This window comes from Eupeodes corollae, chromosome 1 (genome assembly GCF_945859685.1).
Source record: "Eupeodes corollae chromosome 1, idEupCoro1.1, whole genome shotgun sequence".
Lineage (NCBI taxonomy): Eukaryota > Metazoa > Arthropoda > Insecta > Diptera > Syrphidae > Eupeodes > Eupeodes corollae.
The window spans coordinates 174,925,881-174,938,268 of NC_079147.1; the positions used below are offsets into that span (position 1 = coordinate 174,925,881).

The following is a 12,388-nucleotide window of genomic DNA, read 5'->3' on the forward strand; positions in this document are numbered from 1 at the left end:
TCAAACTGTCCTTAAAATATGGCTGACGAAAAAAGGTTTCGCGAATGTACGGACGTACATGCATCTAAAAAACAATAAAAATAATATAATGTATACCTACATATGTACTAAAATTAATTTGCCTAAATTTTCATGAAAAATATGCATTTAAATAGTTTATCAAAATAGGACATTACTAACTTTTAACCAATATATCAAAAAATATCTATGTTTTACTGATAAGTTCTCTAATAAGAAGTTTTGGAGTTCATGTTATTACAAAAAAAGATAAGTTAACAGCATGACATAGTAAAAACTATAACGAGTGCAATTATGCATACATTTTCAAAGAATCAACAATTTTGTGTCTCTAATAAATAAATAATAAGGATTGAAATTTTAGTCAAATAACACAGTTGTTGATAGTTGGAATATTATTGTATTCAAATGCAATCACCCTTGACATATTCATCATCAATCAAAGAACATGCTCATAAGAGAAAAAAATATAAAACACAATTTGGGACAAGAAAGAACTGTTACTTACACACCACCCACCAAACGCATTTAAGCTTCAAAGTAAACCCCGCATTTTGGAGAAAGGCCCGCCTTTAAAACTATGCGTGGGAAGGTTTAGAAGAACGCAGCTCCAAATATTTATTAAATCCCTTCCCTTTAAAATTCTTATTCAATACACAAACCAAAAAGCTTTTTTATTGTATTTCTACATCAACTTTCATCACTTCCGGATGAGGATAAACGTCATTTGAAATTATCCGGTGTTGCTTTCAACTAAAAGACACAAGCTAAGGATGATTATCTTCATGTTGAGGGAGGAATTCATATAAATACACGTTGTTTTCGAAAGCTGCATCTCATTACGTTTTGAATAACGTATCCGAACGGTTGTTTGTGAAAGTTTGACAATTTTTACCGTAACAAGTTGTGTTTTTGCGAATAATTTTACTGGATAAATCCATTGAGAATAACGAAAGTGATGTGTAAAAATTTATTTTCACAAAATCAGTAACAACCGTGAGTGTACATTTCAGTTATTGAAAATATATACAAATATTACATATAACATTCTAATCGAAGTTAAGTAACAAGTTTCGTGCAGCAAATCAACTCATAAGCATTTCTGTGAAAAAATAAGTAAATAACATAATCCAAGCAGTTTAAACACACCCCCGAGGATTTGCATCCATACCTTTACGTAAGTTAAGTTTCAAAATTTAACAGAAAAGAATGATAAAATGGCTATTTTTAGATTCCATGTAGTTTAAGTTCAATCTCAGATCAATATTTTCTATATATTTTATTCTGAATGAATAAGCATCACATTTTAGATCCCAACAAGCGTTTCATACTGCTAATTTTAGCCAAAAAAAATACTAAAATATTTCTCTAGAACCTTGTTAACTAATTCAAGTGGAAATGTTAAAGTGTCGAGCCTAATTTTAAGACAGTGTCTTGTTTGAGAAAGTATAATATCCAGTCGCTTTATATATCCGCATTTAAAAATTCGCATTTGCTAGATGATGGAAAGCATTTTTTTTACATGTACATACATGTCATAGTTTTTATAAAACCACTGGTAAATAAAATGTTAAGTTTAAGGAAAAAAACAGAGGACGATAAGTTGCTGGCACTAAACTGCTTTACCTTAATAAAAAAAACATCAAGTTATTCTGGTTATTGAGTCTTTTAACCAATTTTTTACTAACTATATGTTTTTCCTTCTACTTTCTACCATTTTTTGTGTTTTTTAAAGACATTTATAAAGTGCTTTTTAGGGACATCTAGCCCGACTTTTGTGGTATTAGTTGCTTAAATGTTCATTTTAAAAATAGATAAAACAAATTAGGTGGCGTAATAGCCCGTTGAGAACTTGGGCCTCGTGGCTAAATACTCTCAATCATTCGTGCGGGCAATTTACAATCTCAGGGATGAAGGGGACCTACAGAAAGAACTTTTTATGACAAGAATTACTTTTGGAGGATTTGTCAATTCCTCGCAAGAGGCAGTAGGTTTTCTTGAAACCAAAGATAGAACATACTTAAAAATGAGCGTTCTTAAAAATAAAATCGATATTTTTAAACACATATTTGTATCGATTGTCTAATATAACAAGACAAGGTAATAGGCTCATTATTTTAACTATTTAAAATTTCATTAGAAAGTTAGACACATTTAAACAAATGTTGCTATTTTAAAAGAAAGTGTCACGCCAAAGTTTTATGCAATATTTTTAAATGTTTGCTTATGAACTTTTTTATGTTGACCGTAAAGACCGTAATTAGGTATTACATTTTTTTTTAGAGAAAAGACAATTGATATAATTTTTCCAGATACAATTTTAAAAAGCACTTCCATTGTTAGAATTATTTAATACATCAAAGTCGAAAACCTAACGTAGTCTTCATTGAAAATTGATAACATTTTAAAATTATAATGAATGACAACAATAATAAATTATGTATATTTGTTAAATCGATTCTTTCTATAAAAAGAAGCATGTTCAAAACACTACCATTGTATTAGAAACTACAATTACACAATGATGAATTAAACTTTGCATTTACAAATGTTTTTGATACAATTCATCAAGTTTTTCAGAAATGCTAGTGTAATCTTTTAAGTTACTCTTATAAATTATGTAAAACTAAATACATACATACGTTTAACGACGCAATAGAGAACAATATTATATTTTCGGTTCAATGGTTTTTAAAAAAGATCTTTTTCTATCCAATGAGAAGAGTGCTTATAATTTAATAATTTTGCATGGACAATCGCAATTTCACCCGGAATATTCTTAAAAACCCGAAGTGCAATCGTGTGGAAGCATTTTGCAATATAAATAATTTAATCAACTTAAATAAATAGAATTTTAAATAGATGAAAAAACCATTGTAAGCCTTTTTACTCCCCATTTTTGTGTGTTTAAGCAAATGGTTTTAATATAAAAACAAGCTGAGATATGACTTACTTGAGAACACACAAATGCCTACTCGCATTTGCGGGTCAAAAGTTTGTTACACAAAAAAAGGTACATCATAATTTTAATTTTGACAAAAATGGATTCATTTAAAAGCCTCTTAGTTTCTTATTTGCTTATTTATTATTATAAGTATATTTTGGATTCAAGTTTTATTTGTCAACACCTGTAATTCAATCATTTATCAATTGTGTTGCAATTCATTAATATAAAAAACAAAAACTCTGTACAAACTTGATGAATTCAAATTTTGGAATTCAGGAATTAATTTATGAAGCTATTAGTCTCTTTTTTTAGGAAAATAGTTTTCTTGCTTGGAGGGCACAGGATCCTGCATTTTATATAAAAAAGGAATTTAAGAAAAATCAATCAAGTTTGTAGTATCATATGGAATTGCTGGCTTTATTAAACATACCTATATCAATTTATTTAAAAAAAATTGTAAATGAAACAATTGGTCAATATTACTTTTGTCTTACTTACAATAAATTAATCTCATAAGTACATACTTTTCTCTTAGTTTTAAAAGCAGAGAATGCTAATAATTAAAAACGATTTTTTAGCTTGAAATTTTTTCAAAGTCCTATAAAGTTAAATTAATATGAACAGAAAGGGAAAACTACTTTTGTAACAGCATAAAACGCATAACGATAGTTCGCTCGCATTTACTAAAACTATGAGGGTTTGTTCATGAGGCCCAAGTTAAGAGGTAGCTTATCCCTTTTTGTTCATACAAAAATCATATTGAAAGTTTTTATATTCTTTTTTTTTAATTTTAGAAAGGGTTATACAATAATTATGGACTTGTCATTAAGTTTTGATATATTATTACAATTTCTTTATACTTGAATTTCTTAAATACCAGTACTCCTTTTTTATTAAAGAACTAGTATCAGGACCTTTAAATTCCTTTTGTAATTAGTTTTTTACTTTTAATTGTATTTTTATACATGTGTTAGTATTTTAACAAGAATTAAACTTTACCAAGTAGGTATGTAAAGGTTGTCCAGGGGAATGTTTTTAAATACAATATAAATAAGCTACAACTATTTTACTTATTTTTATTTCCATTAAATGCAGAGTAACATGGGGATATTTTTTAAAAACGATGTTAACGATTTGTTCATTGTTCTCTTTCCTGCAGGGCCTGATTTGAACTAGAATTGTTACTGTAAACCTTTGTTTTGACCTATCCCTATAGGAAGAAATCACAAAGTGCGAAGTCTGGCGACCGTTGAGGCCATGCAAGGTCTCCGTACTTTCTGATAGGTTTATTAGTAAAATCTATCCTTACCCTTTCCATCGACATTATGCCTGTGTGCGGAGTGGCACCGTCTTTTATAGATTTTGTTCGGTTGTTGTACTCTGAATACAGCTGCAATTACTGTAACAGAAACTCATTAATTATACGGCAAAACACCGGAGCAGTGGCTATCATACTTTGGTTACAAAAAATAAGGACCCGTGCTTGCAGAAATGGCACAGCAAATTTTCGTTTTTATACGTTTTGTTGTTTTTTTGTTATAGTTGTTGAGGCACCAGTATCGCATATTTATCATTAGCATCAATATGGAGTGGTGTTCTTCAACGCTGGCAAAACCACTTTTCCATCTGTCCTATAATTCTACTGGTCTCTTTCCGAGTGAATACAAAACTGCATTTGTCCAGCCTGTCCCTAAAAAAGGCGAATCCTCCCCCCCCTCTAACTATCGTTCAATTGCACTTACGTCCCTTCTTTCCAAGGTCTTGGAAACGCTGATCAATTTTCAGCTTAAGAAATATCTTGAAGAACAGAAGCTTCTTAATGACCGGCAGTATGGCTTTCGTTGCAATAGGTCCACTGGTGATCTCATGGTTTATCTCACCGAACAGTGGAACAAATCTATACATCGTTTTGGAGAAAGTAAGATTATTGCATTTGATATTTCAAAGGCATTTGATAGAGTTTGGCATCAAGCTCTCTTATCGAAAATGCTTGCTTTTGGTATCGGTGAACCTCTTCTTTGTTGGGTTAGAAATTACCTTTTGGGCCGTTCAATTCATAACATAAACGCTGGTGTGCCTCAGTGCTCCGGTTAATCTCCGACGCTCTGCCTTATTTTTATAAATGATCTTTTGTCTGAAACTTCTAACCCACTAAATTGTTTCGCTGACGACCCTCAGCTTTTCATATTCGTTTCTAGGTTCTCATCCATGTTCTTCGGATGTGGACTACCAACGGCAGCGTATTCATTAAATTCTGATCTTGACAGCATTGTCCGTCCAATGGGAAATCAAAAACCGTGTTGAATTGAATGCTTCGGAAACTCGATGCTGTCTACTGTCGCAAAATCGTAACCCTCACCAAATGCCACTTTTCATGAGTGGAACTTGCATCGAGGATACTGAACATCTAACAGTCCTAGGAATGTGCATATCAAACTACTTGTTGTGGAGTGATCACATATTTGACATCGCCAAAAATGCTGCTAAGTGTTTAGGTTATCTCCGACGATGCATGAAGTTTTTTACCACTTCTGATATGGCTATAATTTACAAAGCTTTTATTCGTCCAAAACTTAAGTATAACTCTCACATTTGGGCTGGTGCTCCAAAAACGTACTTGAGTCTTGATTGGAGATCGTTCTCTTACCGAGACATTTGCTTCTCTTGAACTCCGCCGCAAGGTCTCTTTAAAAACAATACTCTAGCGAAATAGCGAGTTGCATTCCTCCCCTTAAACAATTCAACCGTAATACCCATCAATTTACCCTTGAGCTCAATTTCAGACGTACTGTTAAGTACAGAGATTCTTTCTTTAGCCGTACTACGCGAATGTGGAATATTTCCCACTCATTACAATGTGCAGACATTCAAATCTAATGTGCAGCAGTTCTCTTTTCTTATCCTATCCTCCTTTCCTAATTGCTCTCACTGTGTTCAATTATTATAAGGGTATTCATAAGTCCTTTAGTGCGCGCACAATATAAAAAAAAATATATAATTAGTTCTTAACCATTGAATAAAAATGTTTCTTAACGTAAGTGCTGTCCGAAAACGTTTCACCATTGTTCCAATAAATCACCACTACTCAAGTCTTTTTTCCAGCACCAACACGCGGAGTGAATAATGGCGACAATTCCGAAAATCCTGCTCTTTAAATGATACCTGTCTTGCTAATATTTTGAAATTGCAATTTAAAGTTACAACATTTCCGCTCCATTTACTACAAGTCAAACCGAAATGTACAAGTGGTACATGGGTGCTTGGGATATTTAAACATAATGGCATATCTCGAACAATTTTGCCAATTCTTAATGAGTTTATTGGGCAAACCGACTCAAAAATGTCTGTATTTCGAAATTGATTTAATGTTGATACGAATATAAATATGCACCCCATCGCAAATAAAGATCGAATGGGTGCAAAAGGCAGACTAAAATAAAAGTGCATTATATGATATCAGGTGGATATGAATAGTGTTTGTAGTCAATAGTTTACTATTTCTTCCTGGTCTTCAAATTCTGATTTCAGATAAACTTACTTGTTAAAATTTGATTTATTATATAGACACATCAATAAAGTCCATCATAATTGCTTTGAGTTGAAGAGTCCCATGGTCAAAGATGAAACAAAATAATTGACAATATGAAATGAAATCACTATAAACTGATAAAACAAATTTGTTTTGAAACAAACGCAAACCAACAAAAAACAAGAATAAGTGTACAGTAAAAATTTGTTTTGTTTGTTTTGTTTTGAAGAAATAATACATTTTGTTTGCAATTGTAATATAAGTTCAGGTCTTTTTTGTTGCTCCTTTTAAGAATATCGTTGCGGTTTAGGTTCGCTTTGCTAAAATAATTTATTCCATTAAAAAGATATCATATAAATTAATTGATACATATGAATTGCAAATGATCACGACGTACATTATAAACGAATAATTTATCATTTTTCTTTCACATTGAATTCATTGTACATACAAACTTACAGGCACGGTTGCCAATTCAAAATTTTGTATTGAAATAATAATTACCAACATAATTTTAGTACAATATAGTTTTAAATATATGTAAAACAATAAATAAATACTTAAATTCATACAAATGTATTTGTAAATATTCTAAATACCACATATAATTTTTAAAGGTTTAAAATTAATCAACAAAAAAGGTAAGAACTTTCCGCTTCTCATTTTTTTTCTGGTTTTATAAGTTAATACCTTATAACATACCTTTTTCATTTTTAATGATAAATGTTAAGTGTTTGTTTTTGTTTAAAAAAATTTTAGAATGCAAATATTTAGAAAAAATAAGTATACAAATTATTTTTGATTTTCGTAAAAAAATGTTGACCTGGGTTCGAGATACCGAATTTTTTTTAAATCCAAAAAGAAAATGTTTCACATTTTGATCAAATATTTTTAATAATATAAAATAATTGAAATAGTTTTATGAGTTTCTAAGAAAATTTAAAGACAAAATTACGGAGCAATACAAAAATATATATTTTTAAGAAGAAGAAAAATTTAAGGAAATTTTTGAGTAATTTGGAATTTTAAATTTTTGACCAAAAAATTGAATGGGGACTACTGTTATTTTTGATCTTAAACAATATTGAAAAACGCGATTTAACTTCCGAGTTTGAACTCAATCCACAAAATGGTAAGGGCTGTAGGTGCAAGCAGACAGACAGAAGAATTCACGGGACCCCCTTTTTGCGACTTCTATACAAACGCAATGTCTTGTTTGATTAATATCTCAAGTTCGAAAATTTGTACGAATGCAACACTTGTCCTATATGTATTTACATGCATAGTTCATATGCATGGCAACTTTTAAAAAAATAGGAAGTATTTATTTATTCATATCTACCTACCTACAGCCTTTACCATTTTGTCGATTGAGTTCAAACTCGGAAGTTAAATCGCGTTTTTCAATATTGTTTAAGATCAAAACAATATGCAATCAGACAGACAGAAGAATTAACGGGATCCCCTTTTTGCGACTTCTATACCAACGCAATGTCATGGTTGATTAATATCTCAAGTTCGAAAATTTGTACGAATGCAACACTTGTCATATACATAGTTCATATGCATCGCAACTTTTAAAAAAATAGGAAGTATTTATCTATTCATTTCGTTAAAAATAACAAAGCCCACAATAATAACCAAATTTGGTCATAAATTACTAAAGTGGCAATCGTGCCTATAGGTACTTGAACCTAGGACTTGCTTGTTTTCTTAAAGCCAGCGAGTGATGATAGAAAGAGATGAAAGGACGTAGAGTTAAAAATAAAATATTGATTTTGGCAATATGTGCAGTCAAAATGCATTCATGTGTTAAACAATCCTTTTTTGATAAAGGATGATATAAGCGTTTTAGGTCATCAAAGTGTGTAGTTGCCGACTTATCGATATCAAGTATCTGTGTATGTACGTACAGTGAAAAAATACTAAATAACTGAGCCAACTTGAGTGATTTACTTTATTTTTATCGAAAAACCTGTTGAGGTTTTCGCAGTATTATAGGTTTTTAGAACGTATCTAGCTAGCTAGTTAGCATAATATAGATCCTTAATGAGTGTTTAGTTGATACAAGGATAACATTGGTGGGTATTTTTAATCGTCATGTTTATTGTTTACGCTAACCGTGGGTTTAAATGAGTATTTGTTGTTATAGCTATAATTGCTTATAATTAGCGAGAGTTAATATAACAATTCCCATGGACATTTTTATTAAAAACAACGCAACACCATGCTTCAAAGTGTATCCAAGTAAATGCATTGTTATTTAACTAATTTCATTCCAATAATTGAAGTGAATTTATTTGAGGAATAAACTTCAATTAGTATCAGAGACAGAGTTTTATTCCGTAAAACTGTAAATCGAAAACTATTAAATTGTTTAGCATTTGTTAACCAGTTGATTTTTGTTAAATTGTTGAAATCAAAAACTGCTATTATGAAAATTGAAAAAAAAAAAAAATAAATATTTCCATTCTATGAATTTATCGATGAAATCTCAAACACACACTATTGTTACAATGAGCTGTGCGGTTTTAGTTTCTAATTTATCTTACAGGGAAATTTTAATCAAAATAAAAAAAATAAAGATTAAAATCTAATTTAACAAAAATAAACATACAAATCGAGGATATCTTTTTTGCTAACCTTGTTTTCCTACTTCACTAATTTTAATCATTCAATAAATCACAACTTGAACATTGACTTAGTGTTTGAGTATTTTCATCTTTAGAGAATTTAAGCAATCGAATATTTTTAACAAATAATGAAACATATTTTTAATTTGGTTTCAACATTCTTTATTGTGATCGGCATTGAGCAATGTAAGAATATTAGTAACGCTTGATTCCATATAAATAAATTATGAAATTATGTTTGGTTACATGTATATAGACATATAGATATGTAAGTATTATCAGAGTGGTATTTTCCATAATAACCACGAATTATGATTTGTAAAGAACGAAATGTTAATACGGAAACGTTTTCCCATTTGTGTAGAAAAGAAGGAAAAGAAATTACAAATCCATAGTCAATCAGCTGTCTCGACCTAGAATGAATGAAATTGAATTATTACCGCAAAAATATTAAAATAGAATTATGCTTGCATACATACTCGTATGTTCTATTTATCCTTCTTAAGCCACTTTGTATTATTTTGTGTCAATATACAAACTTAAAGATCGAAACTTCACCAATAAATGCTCTGAAGATAATACAAATTAATTGGTAACACACTTTTTGTACTTCAAGTCTATATGATTTATTTTTCTTCCTTATTGTTTGTGTAGGTTTTATTTTCCTGTCCCTTGAATTGAAATTGGCACTAATCCATAATCCTACGAGTAGTCATAAGACTATCATTTATAACTCGGACAATCTTACTCAGTGTATAGTTATGTCAAGTGTGTAATATGGGTGCATAAACAAGCATTAAAAATATTATGGATTTATTCAAACTTTCACATTCATCGATAAATGGATTTTTATGGATCACAAAAATGCCATTGTTTGACACACTATAATGCTTTTAATACATAATTAATTTCAAATTGATTTTGAATACACCATAAGCCACTAAGTTGTGAGTGTATAAATGTGTTTTTTATACATATGTCTACGTGCCTGCAAAAAAAAAATCGATACTTACACATACATATACACATGCACACATGCATTATAAAGGAAATTCTGATAAATAATTAAGGATGAAGAATGATTTTATGTTGCAGTTTATAAATAATTGTTACAGTCAATTCACTTACAATGCATTTTCCAAGTACAAACAATTTTAAACTGTTCTACGTTTATTTAAATAGATTCAAGTTTTACGACCAAAATCGAATAACTCCTGTTTTTGTAAATTGTATAATAATTTTAAAGTGAAGTTTTATGTTCTAGGTTAAATGGTTAGCATTTATAAAACTATTATGGAGTGGAACTGTAGAAAGGGAATAATAGCAGTTGAAAATTATACTAAAAAGTAGTAAAAAATACATATAATATATGCCATAAGTCATAACCAACCTGCCTAACAGTGGTTCATATTAATTTTTTTTTGTTACTAAATAACACATTTTTATTTTTATTTTTTCACGGTTTGTTTATTATTTTTGAGCACGTATTTTCACAATACTTATATATCAATCCTGCTGAAGATGAATTTTCTAGTGTTGAAGATATATTACAAAACAGCCTTTTATGCTTCATCAAAACCACTAAATGGATAAAAAAAGACAACCCAATATATCTTAGGTTTGATCACTCTTTGAGGGAAGTTCAATACTTCAGGATATCACATCGGATACCGTAGCCTACCAACCTTACCTAACCTTATTTAAAACAAAAAGCATTTATTTCAACTCTTATGGGTTAGACAAATATTGAGGGCAATACATACAAAGATCATGACTGCGTATAATATTTATGCATACATAGTATGTATGCATACACTCACACATATTATAAGATATAAGATATTATTTTACTTTTAAATCATGCCAATGCTGTATGTGCATGTTTAGTATATTCGATTTGTATTCGCAAAACCAGAAGTTTATAAATATAAAAACGTTCCATTGTTTCAACATGACGAACGGGAAGTTCTGTAAAAGACTATAATTGTTGCAGTTGGTCTTCATAATGCAATAATATAGAATCGAGAATATGTAATTAAAGTCGGCAGAACATTTTGTTCACCAGAATTAAGCTATGGACAAAGGCAAAGACATAAAAAATTCCATTTACGTCATTAATTATGCACATCAATGACCCTTGTTAATAAAGGTTGAATAAAACTTAGTGTATGTATTACATTACCTACAGTACATACATATACATACATAATACTATCCCATACCAAGTTGTGTCAAAATAAAATTCAATTATTCTCTGAACACCTGTTGAATGTTCGTACATTTCGAATGGTGACACTGTACAGTGTGCATAGTCATGTCTATAGTTGTATCTACTATTCCCGGGTCACATGCAGAACAGAGTTAAACCATCTTTATTGTACGCACAATAGGTAAGTTTATGTTTGAATGCTAAAAGAAATCCACTCACCTTTTAATTTCCGTCGTCTAGGGGTGAACCTTTTTCCAAACAATATAACACAGACAACGAGCAAGAAGTTAATTAAACATTTCTTGGTTGATTATTCACACAAGAACTATAAATACGCATGTGCCCACACGCACACGGCAATATTGTAACCGTATATAATTTTTTGGTAACGATTATAATTAATAATAATTATCACTTTTCATATTAATGTTTTGTAAAAAAAACACATTGAGTTCAAAAATCTTAAAACCAGATAACAAACGAGAAACATTAAGAAGCTTGTTTTTACCAAAACTTATATAATTTTTATATTATATTTAATTTAATATTTAATATGTTAATACATATTATTTCATTATAATTTTCAAACTTTTTATAACAAGTTGTAGGTAGACAGGAAAGAATAAATGGATTCCTCGTTTACATTTAATAATTCAGTTTTTATTTTTATTTTGATAATTTTATTCCATAAAAAATCACCAAAACGTACCAAAAACTATAAAATTAGAGATTAGTTTATTCACTTTTCTTATTATAACATAATAAATTATATATAGGGTCCTGAAAATTAAACCAGATTATTTAGAACTGATTTGTATTCATTGTTCAAAATGATTGTATGTATTCTTTCAATAACTTGCGTTATAGAAATGTAGTGTTGGTAGATACTGTGTTTTACAATACGGTGTTTATATTGGACTCTTTTAGGCGTCTTCTCAATTCCATTTGATAGTTTGAAAGGAACAGGTAATTAAAGTACGAACACCAAAAAGGACTGGGAGCCAAATAAAATAATGAGGCTTTCAGAGTCCAATTTGAGGTATGGTACTTAA

General features: G+C 29.9%; 1 protein-coding gene and 1 long non-coding RNA gene across 3 annotated transcripts in view; one reads left to right on the forward strand and one right to left on the reverse strand.

The window, feature by feature from the left end:
- The first annotated feature begins 859 nt into the window (after nucleotides 1–859).
- The window catches only part of LOC129943393 (short neuropeptide F), a 128,935-nt gene continuing 117,406 nt past the window's right edge, over nucleotides 860–12,388 (forward strand). The window contains exon 1 of the mRNA XM_056052801.1: nucleotides 860–1,195. The gene's annotated coding sequence lies outside the window, so the exon portion shown is untranslated. The remainder of the gene's footprint in view (nucleotides 1,196–12,388) is intronic.
- LOC129943394 (uncharacterized) lies at nucleotides 7,490–10,437 on the reverse strand. 2 transcript variants are annotated; one of them, XR_008781232.1, is made up of 3 exons: nucleotides 10,256–10,437; nucleotides 9,607–9,829; nucleotides 7,490–9,540 (listed from the first exon to the last, which is right to left on the reverse strand). It is a non-coding gene; the product is annotated as an uncharacterized LOC129943394 (long non-coding RNA). The 2 variants fall into 2 exon arrangements; XR_008781233.1 differs by having other exon boundaries at nucleotides 9,607–10,115.